Source organism: Littorina saxatilis, linkage group LG16 (assembly GCF_037325665.1).
Source record: "Littorina saxatilis isolate snail1 linkage group LG16, US_GU_Lsax_2.0, whole genome shotgun sequence".
NCBI lineage: Eukaryota > Metazoa > Mollusca > Gastropoda > Littorinimorpha > Littorinidae > Littorina > Littorina saxatilis.
The window spans coordinates 20,886,838-20,899,902 of NC_090260.1; the positions used below are offsets into that span (position 1 = coordinate 20,886,838).

The 13,065-nt window shown below is 41.3% G+C and overlaps 1 long non-coding RNA gene across 1 annotated transcript in view; it reads left to right on the forward strand.

The window, feature by feature from the left end:
• The first annotated feature begins 7,779 nt into the window (after nt 1-7,779).
• The window catches only part of LOC138951536 (uncharacterized), a 5,857-nt gene continuing 571 nt past the window's right edge, over nt 7,780-13,065 (forward strand). The window contains exons 1-2 of the long non-coding RNA XR_011451154.1: nt 7,780-7,885; nt 8,704-8,798. This is a non-coding gene — a long non-coding RNA (uncharacterized lncRNA). The remainder of the gene's footprint in view (nt 7,886-8,703; nt 8,799-13,065) is intronic.

A 13,065-nucleotide genomic window follows, 5' to 3' on the forward strand; every position in this document is an offset into this window, starting at 1 on the left:
AGTTGCCAGGTTGCGCAGAGTAATAGCCAACTTCAGTCCTGGAGCCAAGGGCTTCCTCCAGTGGGTCTGCTGCTTGGTAATCCTGCCCTCAATTCTTGCCAAGTGTTAATGAAATGCAACTGGATACATCCGACTAATATTAACGAACGTCTTCATGCAGTTCCCTTACCAGTAGCTCATAATAGCCATAGAGAGGTCTGCGATTCAACCATGGTCTGATCCACATTCTTCTTATCTTCTTCCGCTGTCTTTACTCCTTATTCTTTGAACTGCATCAGATTGTACTTGCTCTACGGCATCAGTATTCTTGTTTGCAAACCAGCATCAATGTGCATATTCAGAACTCTGCTCTGTGATATACTACAGTAGACAGCAGTAGATACCAGTAGATAACAGCAGATATTCAGCAGGTCCAATATAAACACCTCACAAAAAGAAAATTCCCCCCTTATATTCAGCAGATGTATAATCGTAGGTAACAGTGGACAAAATCCCCAGGATTCTGGCCCTTAAAATTTCCCAAACTTGCCCATCCGTGACGTCCCGCAGCGATTTCTGGGCCCGCGGACGCCAAATTTCACGGCGTCAAACCGCCAAAACCGCGTTTTACCCGCGCAAAGTCGGCGTAAAACTGCGATTCTCCGCTGCGATCCGCAATGTCCGCACTTGACACGGCGTCTGTACGCCAACTGAACGCAGCCATCCGTTCACAGACCGCCGCCATCCGCCAACATCCGCTGTGGATCCGCGGTGTTATCCGGCATCAATCCGCAGCGAATCCGCGGTCAACACGGCGACAGCACGCAATCAAAACGTAGCTGTCCGCGTTTCACACGTGCACCGTTGTTTATCTTCAGGTCCGCAGTATTTTTCCTGCGGAGGTCCGCGGATCGCCGTCCGCAGCTATCCGCAGTCTTGCTTGCGGAAGTGTGAATGGGGCTTAAGTCATTGCTAAATTGTAGCGCTTTTTGACTAGTTACCCATAAAAAGGGCCGCACAACGTCCTGTTTTTGACCGCTCTTGCGATCGACACCTGCATCAGTAGGAAAAGCATAGCGCACAAAGTACGCAAGGTAGCAACACAAAACAATCTTTTCAGGGTAGATAATTGGTTTGAATTTTTTCTCGTATGTCAAGGTTGCAAAGTTTTGCCTATTGTGATTGTTGTCGATTTTTCATTCGGCCCTTCCGTTTTTGTCAGGTCGATTTTGAGGGTACCCTTACTTGAGCGGCGGTCACGTGATCCCTGTAAAAGAAATATTCAATGCAAAAGGTGATCCTGAAGGTTAAGTGAACGGCCTTAACTAGCATATAAAGTTTTAATGAAATGACACGGGAAATAATGCTTTAATTTGGGTTTGAAATCTTTTGCAATAATTTGTTGGCCAAGTTTAGTAACAATGTATTGTGATGAGGCGATGACAACTGACATATTGAACAGAAAAAGAAAACGCCCATGCAAAAGCCCTTTCTTGTTTACTAGCACAACTGCACATTACGATTTCCTTTTTCCTTTAAATCAGTTACTTACCACAGCTTCAGAGTGACAGGGAGTGTCGTGGTTATGGGGGAAAGGCGCGTGACTATCGCTGGTGTCACGAGATCGTCATTCATACACCTCCACCCCCTCTCTCGGCTCCGTAGTCTTTGTCCTGCATTTCCCGTTAAATACAAATATTAGTGCTTTCGAATCTTGTGTCGCTTTATCAAACTTTTTTTCTTTCACCTTCATTAGTCATCATTTGCGTTTCATGTATGTCATGTCGGGCAACCGGGAGTGTTTATGACGTGATAGCATCATATAGTATTACCTGTTATTACCTGTATTGATTTCTTTCAATATGCCCGGCCTAGGTATACAACACCACAAGTATATTATCTACAAGTTAATATCCCCCTTCATTGGCTCTGTTGACGCCCGTTTTTAACCGCTTGCTTCCCTTTATATAATGAACCGCCCATAGAGCGTCGTCGTTCCGAACTAAATCCTTCAAATCGCAACAACAAAACGGCATTCTGGGTTGGGAAATCCTTCAGGCAATGACGCCAGCGCCTTTCGGCGATTGGTCAATGCATTTCGGACCCAGGCTACAACATAAAGTCGGTCACCCTTGAAATTAACGCTATTTGAGATTGCTTTCCAAATTTATACGAAGTGAAAGGGAGCATAGGGTCATTTTTATATTTAGTCAAGTTTTGACTAAATATTTTAACGTAGAGGGGGAATCGAGACGAGGGTCGTGGTGTATGTGCGTGTGTGCGTGTGTCTGTGTGTGTGTGTAGAGCGATTCAGACTAAACTACTGGACCGATCTTTATGAAATTTGACATGAGAGTTCCTGGGTATGAAATCCCCGAACGTTTTTTTCATTTTTATATTTAGTCAAGTTTTGACTAAATATTTTAACATCGAGGGGGAATCGAAACGAGGGTATGGTGTATGTGTGTCTGTCTGTCTGTCTGTCTGTCTGTGCGTGTGTGTGTGTGTGTGTGTAGAGCGATTCAGACTAAACTACTGGACCGATCTTTATGAAATTTGACATGAGAGTTCCTGGGTATGAAATCCCCGAACGTTTTTTTCATTTTTTGGATAAATGTCTGCATAGCACGCTTTTCTGTACCTCTCTTCGTTTTAACTTTCTGAGCGTGTTTTTAATCCAAACATATCATATCTATATGTTTTTGGAATCAGGAACCGACAAGAAATAAGATGAAAGTGTTTTTAAATTGATTTGGACAATTTAATTTTGATAATAATTTTTATATATTTAATTTTCAGAGCTTGTTTTTAATCCGAATATAACATATTTATATGTTTTTGGAATCAGCAAATGATGGAGAATAAGATAAACGTAAATTTGGATCGTTTTATAAATTTTTATTTTTTTTTTACAATTTTCAGATTTTTAATGACCAAAGTCATTAATTAATTTTTAAGCCACTAAGCTGAAATGCAATACCGAACCCCGGGCTTTGTCGAAGATTATTTGAACAAAATTTCAACCAATTTGGTTGAAAAATGAGGGCGTGACAGTGCCGCCTCAACTTTCACGAAAAGCCGGATATGACGTCATCAAAGACATTTATCAAAAAAATGAAAAAAACGTATGGGGATTTCATACCCAGGAACTCTCATGTCAAATTTCATAAAGATCGGTCCAGTAGTTTAGTCTGAATCGCTCTACACACACACACGCACACACGCACGCACGCACACACACACGCACATACACCACGACCCTCGTTTCGATTCCCCCTCGATGTTAAAATATTTAGTCAAAACTTGACTAAATATAAACAAGTCGCGTAAGGCGAAAATACAATATTTAGTCAAGTAGCTGTCGAACTCACAGAATGAAACTGAACGCAATGCGATTTTTCAGCAAGACCGTAATACTGTACTCGTAGCATCGTCAGTCTACCGCTCATGGCAAAGGCAGTGAAATTGACAAGAAGAGCGGGGTAGTAGTTGCGCTAAGAAGGATAGCACGCTTTTCTGTACCTCTCTTTGTTTTAAATTTCTGAGCGTGTTTTTAATCCAAACATATCATATCTATATGTTTTTGGAATCAGGAACCGACAAGGAATAAGATGAAAGTGTTTCTATATTGATTTCGACAATTTAATTTTGATAATAATTTTTATATATTTAATTTTCAGAGCTTGTTTTTAATCCGAATATAACATATTTATATGTTTTTGGAATCAGCAAATGATGGAGAATAAGATAAACGTAAATTTGGATCGTTTTATAAATTTTTATTTTTTTTTACAATTTTCAGATTTTTAATGACCAAAGTCATTAATTAATTTTTAAGCCACCAAGTTGAAATGCAATACCGAACCCCGGGCTTCGTCGAAGATTACTTGACCAAAATTTGAACCAATTTGGTTGAAAAATGAGGGCGTGACAGTGCCGCCTCAACTTTCACGAAAAGCCGGATATGACGTCATCAAAGACATTTATCAAAAAAATGAAAAAAACGTATGGGGATTTCATACCCAGGAACTCTCATGTCAAATTTCATAAAGATCGGTCCAGTAGTTTAGTCTGAATCGCTCTACACACACACACACACACACAGACACACACACGCACATACACCACGACCCTCGTTTCGATTCCCCCTCGATGTTAAAATATTTAGTCAAAACTTGACTAAATATAAACAAGTCGCGTAAGGCGAAAATACAATATTTAGTCAAGTAGCTGTCGAACTCACAGAATGAAACTGAACGCAATGTCATTTTTCAGCAAGACCGTATACTCGTAGCATCGTCAGTCCACCGCCCGTGGCAAAGGCAGTGCACGTGGAATTGACAAGAAGAGCGGGGTATTCGTTGCGCTGAGAAGGATAGCACGCTTTTCTGTACCTCTCTTCGTTTTAACTTTCTGAGCGTGTTTTTAATCCAAACATATCATATCTATATATTTTTGGAATCAGGAACCGACAAGGAATAAGATGAAAGTGTTTTTAAATTGATTTCGAAAAAAACAATTTGATAATAATTTTTATATATTTAATTTTCAGAGCTTGTTTTTAATCCGAATATAACATATTTATATGTTTTTGGAATCAGCAAATGATGGAGAATAAGATAAACGTAAATTTGGATCGTTTTATAAATTTTTATTTTTTTTTACAATTTTCAGATTTTTAATGACCAAAGTCATTAATTAATTTTTAAGCCACCAAGCTGAAATGCAATACCGAAGTCCGGGCTTCGTCGAAGAGTACTTGACCAAAATTTCAACCAATTTGGTTGAAAAATGAGGGCGTGACAGTGCCGCCTCAACTTTCACGAAAAGCCGGATATGACGTCATCAAAGACATTTATCAAAAAAATGAAAAAAACGTTCGGGGATTTCATGCCCAGGAACTCTCATGTCAAATTTCATAAAGATCGGTCCAGTAGTTTAGTCTGAATCGCTCTACACACACACACACACACACACACACACACACACACACGCACAGACACACATACACCACGACCCTCGTTTCGATTCCCCCTCGATGTTAAAATATTTAGTCAAAACTTGACTAAATATAAAAAGACAAATTTGGATCAAAACACGGACAATTGACCGATCTGGTGTAACCTGAGCCAACAACTTATCCAGCTACTTTCTAATAAGACATACCGCAACGCGGTGGTAAGGCGTCCGCCCAGTGAGCGGGAGGTCGTGGGTTCGAACCCCGGCCGGGTCATACATAAGAATCTAAAATTGGGAATCTAGTGGCTGCTCCGCCTGGCGTCTGGCATTATGGGGTTAGTGCTAGGACTGGTTGGTCCGGTATCAGAATAATGTGACTGGGTGAGACATGAAGCCTGTGCTGCGACTTCTGTCTTGTGTATGGCGCGCGTTAAATGTCAAAAGCAGCACCGCCCTGATATCACCCTTCGTGGTGGACTGGGCGTTAAGCAAACAAACAAACAAATCATAAGACATAAGACCATTTATTGTCCATACAATTAATACAATGGATGGAAAAGTGTGGTTCATCTGCTCCTAAAACAACCAAACAACATATGACAACAACCTTAAAAACAAAAATAAGAACAATAAAACATACGAAGTGAGAACACCCAAAGTACTGCAGACAGGCAAGTCCGCCACATCCATACTGCACACACACACACACACACACACACACACACACACACACACACACACACACACACACACACACACACACACACACACACACACACACACACTCGCACGCACACTCTCGCGCACATGATTTGCTGGTAAGAGATAGTAACCAATGCATTGCACTTCTATCACAATCCTAACAAGAACAAGTAGCGTGAAGCGATATAAAAACATTTAGTCAAGCTGTCGGCATTAAAAGTAACAGATAAACACAATAAACAGTCATCGCCGAGACTATAATTAAGATAGTCTCGACTAACCACACCCCAAAATAGAGACGGGTCACGCTCGTCTCCGGGTAGCGTGGAAACCAGGTACTTACTTAACCTATTTGATGTCATTCTGAGCAAATTTTTAGAGTAAACATGACATATGTATATATTTTGGAATTCAGGAAAAATGGAGGAATACGATGCAATTATTTTTAAATCTGTTAGTGAAAATTTTAATGACAACTTTAATGAGCAAACCAATTAACTAGTTTTTAACCCTCCAAGCTGAAATTAATGCAATACTATAGTCTGGGCTTCGTCGAAGATTACGTCACCAAAATTAAAACCAATTTGGTTAAAAAATGAGAGCGTGACAGTGCTGCCTCAACTTTAACAAAAAGCCGGATATGACGTCATCAAGGTCATTAATCGAAAAAAAAAGTGTCTGGGGATATTATACCCACGAACTCTCATGTAAAATTTCATGATGATTGGTCCAGTAGTTTTCTCTGAATCGCTCTACACACACACCCGCACACATACATACATACATACATACATACATACATACATACATACATACATACATGCATACATACATGCATACATACATACATACATACATACATACATACATACATACATACATACATACATACATACATACATACATACATACATACATACATACATACACACATACACCACCACCCTCCAGGGGCGGATCAGTTGCTTTGTAAGGGGGGGTGCACTTTGAATCGAAAATGAATGTGATGGGCGCGAAGAGCCCGAATTTGCTAGGGGGGTCCGGGGGCATGCATCCCCGGAAAATGTTTGGGCCCAAAGAAGCAAAATGGTGCCATCTGGTGCCATTTGAACTTAGAAATGGTCATAGAATAAGCTTTCCAAATTATTTTTACATTTTTTTTTGCTGGAGGGGGGGGGGGTGCACCTGCACCCTGTGCACCCCCCCCCCTCGTCCGCCCCTGCCCTCGTCTCGATTCCCCCCGTCTATGTTAAAACATTTAGTCAAAACTTAGGCTAGGGAAACCCCCCCCTGGATCCGCCCCTGATGGTCTTGGGTTCGACTCTCTTTGTTGGCAAGTTTTTTGTTTTTGTTTTTATAAAACTTTGTAAAAGCAAATCTGAACTGATTATTCTTGCATTTTATTCATTTTTCTTCACTCCAAAGGTTTTGAATGATTTAACAAACCGAAATAATAAAAAAAGTTGCATAATTATTATTTACTTCCAGTGGACGATTTCCCAGAATTATCCATTCTAATTTTTGTTAGTAACATCGGCTTTTGTGAAATGCCCTATGGGTAACAAGGCGACTACATGTAATGGTGAAATTGACAGAACGTATACACAAATACGAACGGAGATACTCGGAAACCGACGAGTCAACACATGCTCGAGAACTCACGTGTAATGTATGTTTGCAATTCAACTTTCTATTTTGACCCCAGAGACTTGTGTGCCGGGTTGGCTCAATGGTAGGACACTGGCCCTTTGATCTGGGGCCTCGGGTTCGAATCCCGTAATTGGCAAGATTTAAAAAAATAAATTTCAACTTTTTTCTTTTCTTTTTTGAACTTTTTATTCTTGTATTTTATTAATTCCGAAGGTTTTGAGTCGTGGACAAAAATTCGCATATAGTGCTCAAGTGCTCTTGGACAGCTTTCCCACAAACCCGTATTTTATATTTAGTCCGGGATACCCCTTATCTGTTTGCAAGAAAGGTCAAAGGGCATAATCACCTCGCGTCGACTAAACGCAATGGTGGTTGGACACTTGTGTGATGATCTGCTTGTGACAACCCACATACACAATCAATCAGTTTGGGCCAGATGTTGCACGCGCAGTATGCCATGTGGCGCATACACTGTTCTTTAATCGTTAAGTTAAAAAGAGGTTATATTACAGAACAGCTGCTGATTCAGTTAGCACATTAATAGACACAACTAAGTGGTGGTTAACATTGCAGCCTGCTTTGTCTGACACTTTGGGTAAGTAAAGTTTCTCTGCACTTTTTGTTCTGTCCATAAGACGGCCCTCTAGTTTCTCCATTCTTCCAATTCCCCCCCTCTTGCATGTTAAATACAATACGTGTTACAGTTTGGCGCCTTATTTATTCTTTGTTTCTTTATCGTTTATATCATTGATTTTTCACATATGTGTGTGTGTGTATGTGTGTGTGTGTGTGTGTGTGTGTGTGTGTGTGTGTGTGTGTGTGTGTGTGTGTGTGTGTGTGTGTGTGTACATTTTAACTTGCGGAGCTTAGTGTTGATGAACACACGTTTTGGGGGTGTATAATTATGGCTTTTGTCCACTTTGTGAATACTTTCCTTTAAAAATTATTCTGTTTGCTGTATATGGTAGGGCAATGAGGGACCTTTCTAACAGTATACTTGCTGTTTGATATACAGAGTCTCAAAACAAGTATGTACACAAAAACACACATGTTAACGTTTGCTGCCAACATGTAAAGTTGTTACACAAGGTCAGGTGGTAAGAGAGAGCAGAATGTACTTGAATGTTCTCGTCAAATCAAATCTTAGTACCAACTCTTTGAACGTAGTATACACCTTTCAGAATGAACTCTGTCGGATTTGTATGGGTTGTGAAAGAGTGATAACTCTTGTTTTTATTGAGACTGAGTTTCCCACATGATCCCTATCCACGTATGGAGACACACCTACTTACTAGTGACTGGCCTATAATGCCACGTGGACAAGTTTGCCTCAATAAAAGCCAGACTATTCACTTTTTCATAGCCCATACAAACCGGAGTTATTTTCAAACATCGTCTATTGTGACGTTTCAGTCTTGACGTGACGTGCTGCAGTATGCTAGCAACCGCATGTCGGTCATCCGGGAGGAGAACCATACAAAAACTACACCGAGCATCCGACAGGCGTGGTAAGGCGAAAGGAGCAAGCTTTTTTTCAGATGGGGAATCTGATGAATTACAAAGTGTGTATAGATGGAAACTAAGTTCATTAATTAGAAGTAGCTTTCCATTATTATATGCAGTCGACGCGCGATGATACAATCGCCAATTTGGTTTTTGCCAAAAGCCGATATTAATAATGTTGGAGGGTGGAGTGTAAGGGGGGGGCACAGGCCAGGAAGCATACACATGAGATGCCGTGACAGAGGTCGCTATAACATGTCTTTCTTTACATACAGCAGAAGGCAGTGTCTGTTGACACATGCAACAGAAACGAAAACAACATAAGAACATGATATAATAAAGTGTAATTGCATAACAATCAATCATAACCATAAAACATACTCAGTAGTTAAACAGTACAAACAATGAGAGAGAGAGAGAGAGAGAGAGAGTGAGAGAGAGAGAGAGAAAAAGAGAGAGAGAAAGAGAGAGAGAGAGAGAGAGAGAGAGAGAGAGAGAGAGAGAGAGAGAGACTATTAAGCTATGTTTCCATATAGCAATGCGGCGGCGGCACGACGGCGACAAACACGCGATGCCGCTAGCGAATTTTGCCGTGAGTGTTTCCATTAAAAGCGGCGCGGCAGTCGGATTTTTGTTCTTTCTGGCTCTTATAAATCGATTAAAAACTCACACAACCATGCCATAATTAAGAGAAACTATATTTGAAGCTACCTATGTTGGTTAGAAAATTGAAAAGACGAGAAACGTAAGAAAAAAACATCTTTTATTTCAACAAAATGCTCAAAAAGCAGAACGAACCCAGTGCCATTAACAACCTTTGAAGAAATTCTTGCTTGGCTATGTGCTGCTCAGGGAATACATGTATCTGACGAAAAAACAGTCAAAATAGGCTATAAACCTGGTTGTGGGGGGTCTTCGAATACTTTGAAAGACTTAGACCACGCCAACTTAGGATGCAAATAACGCGCGGCAGCAACTTTTTTTCGCTTCCTGAAGCGAACAAAATCTTGACACCAAACCGTCGCGCGGTACGTCGAAATGCTGTTTGGTACTCATAGCAGATCGTAATATTCTCCAACGTTCATTTTTACATTTAGTCAAGTTTTGACTAAATGTTTTAACGTAGAGGGGGGAATCGAGACGAGGGTCGTGGTGTATGTGCGTGTGTGTGTCTGTCTGTGTGTGTGTGTGTGTGTGTGTGTGTGTGTAGAGCGATTCAGACTAAACTACTAGACCGATCTTTATGAAATTTGACATGAGAGTTCCTGGGTAGGAAATCCCCGAACATTTTTTTTCATTTTTTTGATAAATGTCTTTGATGACGTCATATCCGGCTTTTCGTGAAAGTTGAGGCGGCACTGTCACGCCCTCATTTTTCAACCAAATTGGTTGAAATTTTGGTCAAGTAATCTTCGACGAAGCCCGGACTTCGGTATTGCATTTCAGCTTGGTGGCTTAAAAATTAATTAATGACTTTGGTCATTAAAAATCTGAAAATTGTAAAAAAAAATAAAAATTTATAAAACGATCCAAATTTACGTTCATCTTATTTTCCATCATTTTCTGATTCCAAAAACATATAAATATGTTATATTTGGATTAAAAACAAGCTCTGAAAATTAAATATATAAAAATTATTATCAAAATTAAATTGTCGAAATCAATTTAAAAACACTTTCATCTTATTCTTTGTCGGTTCCTGATTCCAAAAACATATAGATATGATATGTTTGGATTAAAAACACGCTCAGAAAGTTAAAACAAAGAGAGGTACAGAAAAGCGTGCTATCCTTCTTAGCGCAACTACTACCCCGCTCTTCTTGTCAATTTCACTGCCTTTGCCATGAGCGGTGGACTGACGATGCTACGAGTATACGGTCTTGCTGAAAAATGGCATTGCGTTCAGTTTCATTCTGTGAGTTCGACAGCTACTTGACTAAATGTTGTATTTTCGCCTTACGCGACTTGTTGTTTATTTCTGTTATGCGAAGCGTTTTAGCCCTGTATGGCACGGAATTTGCATAAACCTTAGGTTTGACTTCCTCAATCCGACGGTCTTAATCTGTTTTGCCGAATGGGTATCTATAAAAACTAGATAAATAATAATGACGACTCCGGACCCCTGACAGGAAAGCTGGGCGATGCAAACAACTCGCTGGTTAAAACTCATTTAAACATTTGTCATAGTTTCGGAGAAGTTTTGAGCAAATCATTGTAGGTGTTTCTGAAATACAGTACAGTACAGCGAATGTCCCTTGCACTTTTTAAGGTCCAAATCGTCAGAAAACTTCAGAGCCACTTTGAATGTGAAAGAAGAAAAGTTTGATAAAGCGACACACGGTTCTTTAGCACGAATTTTTTATTCAACGGGAAATGCAGGACAAAGGCTACGGAGGCGAGAGAGGGGGTGGAGGTGTGCATGTATGGTGATCACGTGACACCAGCGATTGAAGAGTCACGCGCCTTTCTCCCATAACCACGATACTCCCTGTCAGATCCGGCCAGGCCTTTTACTTTTGGTACTTGCATAAACACCAAAATCAAAAGCCTTGCTTCTTCCTGTATAGAACCCCCCCCTCCCCCTGTTTTTGTATCATGAATTTAGCAGATTGACATAGTCGGTGTCACTTATGGGGCCGTCACATGCACGATTCAATCGTGCGATTTACCCTGTCACACGGGCGACTGAGTCGTGAAAAATAGCTACGGCAAGTCTGCGACTCAGTCTCATGCGATTCCCTCGTAGCTTTGAGCTTTAGAACTTGTTCTATTCCTGCGACCCAGTCGTCAGTCAATCGCAGGGGCAGAGCCAATCAGAACGCGTCGTTGCGGCCTTCACGCCGTGACGTACAAAATGGCGGACAGTGGCAGACAGCGTCTCTTCGTCGATTCAAAACTTTTTGGAAGAACAGTTTCTTCCTCAGATATAAAGGAGACGTTTTAGGCATGTACAGCGGTCGGGAAACATTAATTGCAACTGTCTGGGAACTTTATTTCTCGCAAAGGCGTAATGCTGAAAGGTATTCTTCAGAAAGGTAGAGCGATGTTCGAACATTAGCGTCTGCTCTCGCAAAGCGCGTTTGCCGTGTTCACTGTGACACGTCACTTCCGCCCCGCTCGCGTGGAGTTATCGTTCGTCAATCGTTAGTCAATCGTTCGTCTATCGTTCATCGTGTGACGGGTCAATGGCCTACGATGTGATGTGCGATCGGCTCAAGATTGAATCGCGCGATTGAACCTCGACGATTGAATCGCGTATGTGACTGAAGCTTTACGGAATGAATTCAGCGACAACAAAAATCTCAATCTGCACATCGTATCTGGGGTGGGCCAAAGTTGGCGTCGTGTCGATGCCGATCTTCCCCCGACTCTCTGCCGACGAATGACGTGATATGTTCTAAAAGCCAGACCATGATCGGTGTTCCGCCGCTTCTCTGCCGATGAATGACGTATTATGCTTTTGCCCGCGCCTCTCTCTCTCGTTGATGTGCCGATCTTCTGCCGACGATTGACGTGATATGTTCTAAAAGCCTGACAATGATCGATGATGTGTCGATCTTCTGCTGACGAATGACGTAATTATGTTATACTAATGTGTTTTGCCCGCCTCTCTCCCGATCATATGTGTCTACCTTATGCCAATCTTCTGCCGATGATGACGTAATATGTTCTTTTTCAGCCCCTGATGCCAAACAAGCAGCTAAAGTCTGTTTCACAGAAGAGTTTTTAACGCTTTTTCGCAATTTTCTAACAGGGAAGCCTCTTTACGTGTGCTCAAAGAGCGAATCGTACCTTTTTCTTTTTAAATCGTATCTTCAATAACAAATATGATTGACCCAAAAACAAAAACTTAGGCACCACACACCACCAAAAATAGAAAATGTCCGAAGTGATGAGGTGGCAAGGACATGAGGTCATGCCCCCGCTGATGCGGTCATCGACTCATGAGAATTACGTGGATGACGTCATCGAACCTTCGTTGCCTAAGCTAATCTGACTGAAGCTTGCGCCATCTTGTTAGCGTAGGTTCCTAAATGATCGGCGGGCGGTCCACGATGTGCCGAACATCGGCATCGTCAAAGATCTGGGTTGGCCAACCACGATCATCATAATCGTTGCTCTGCCGACCCAAATCGTCATCGGGCCGACGACAGTTTGTTGTTGGGGGATAGTGTACTCGATTGCTAACGCGAGACGGAATGTCCCTCCAAGGTTCAACGTGTACAGAAAAATCTAGGGTTAACACTTGTTTTCTTCTGAAATGTGCATCCT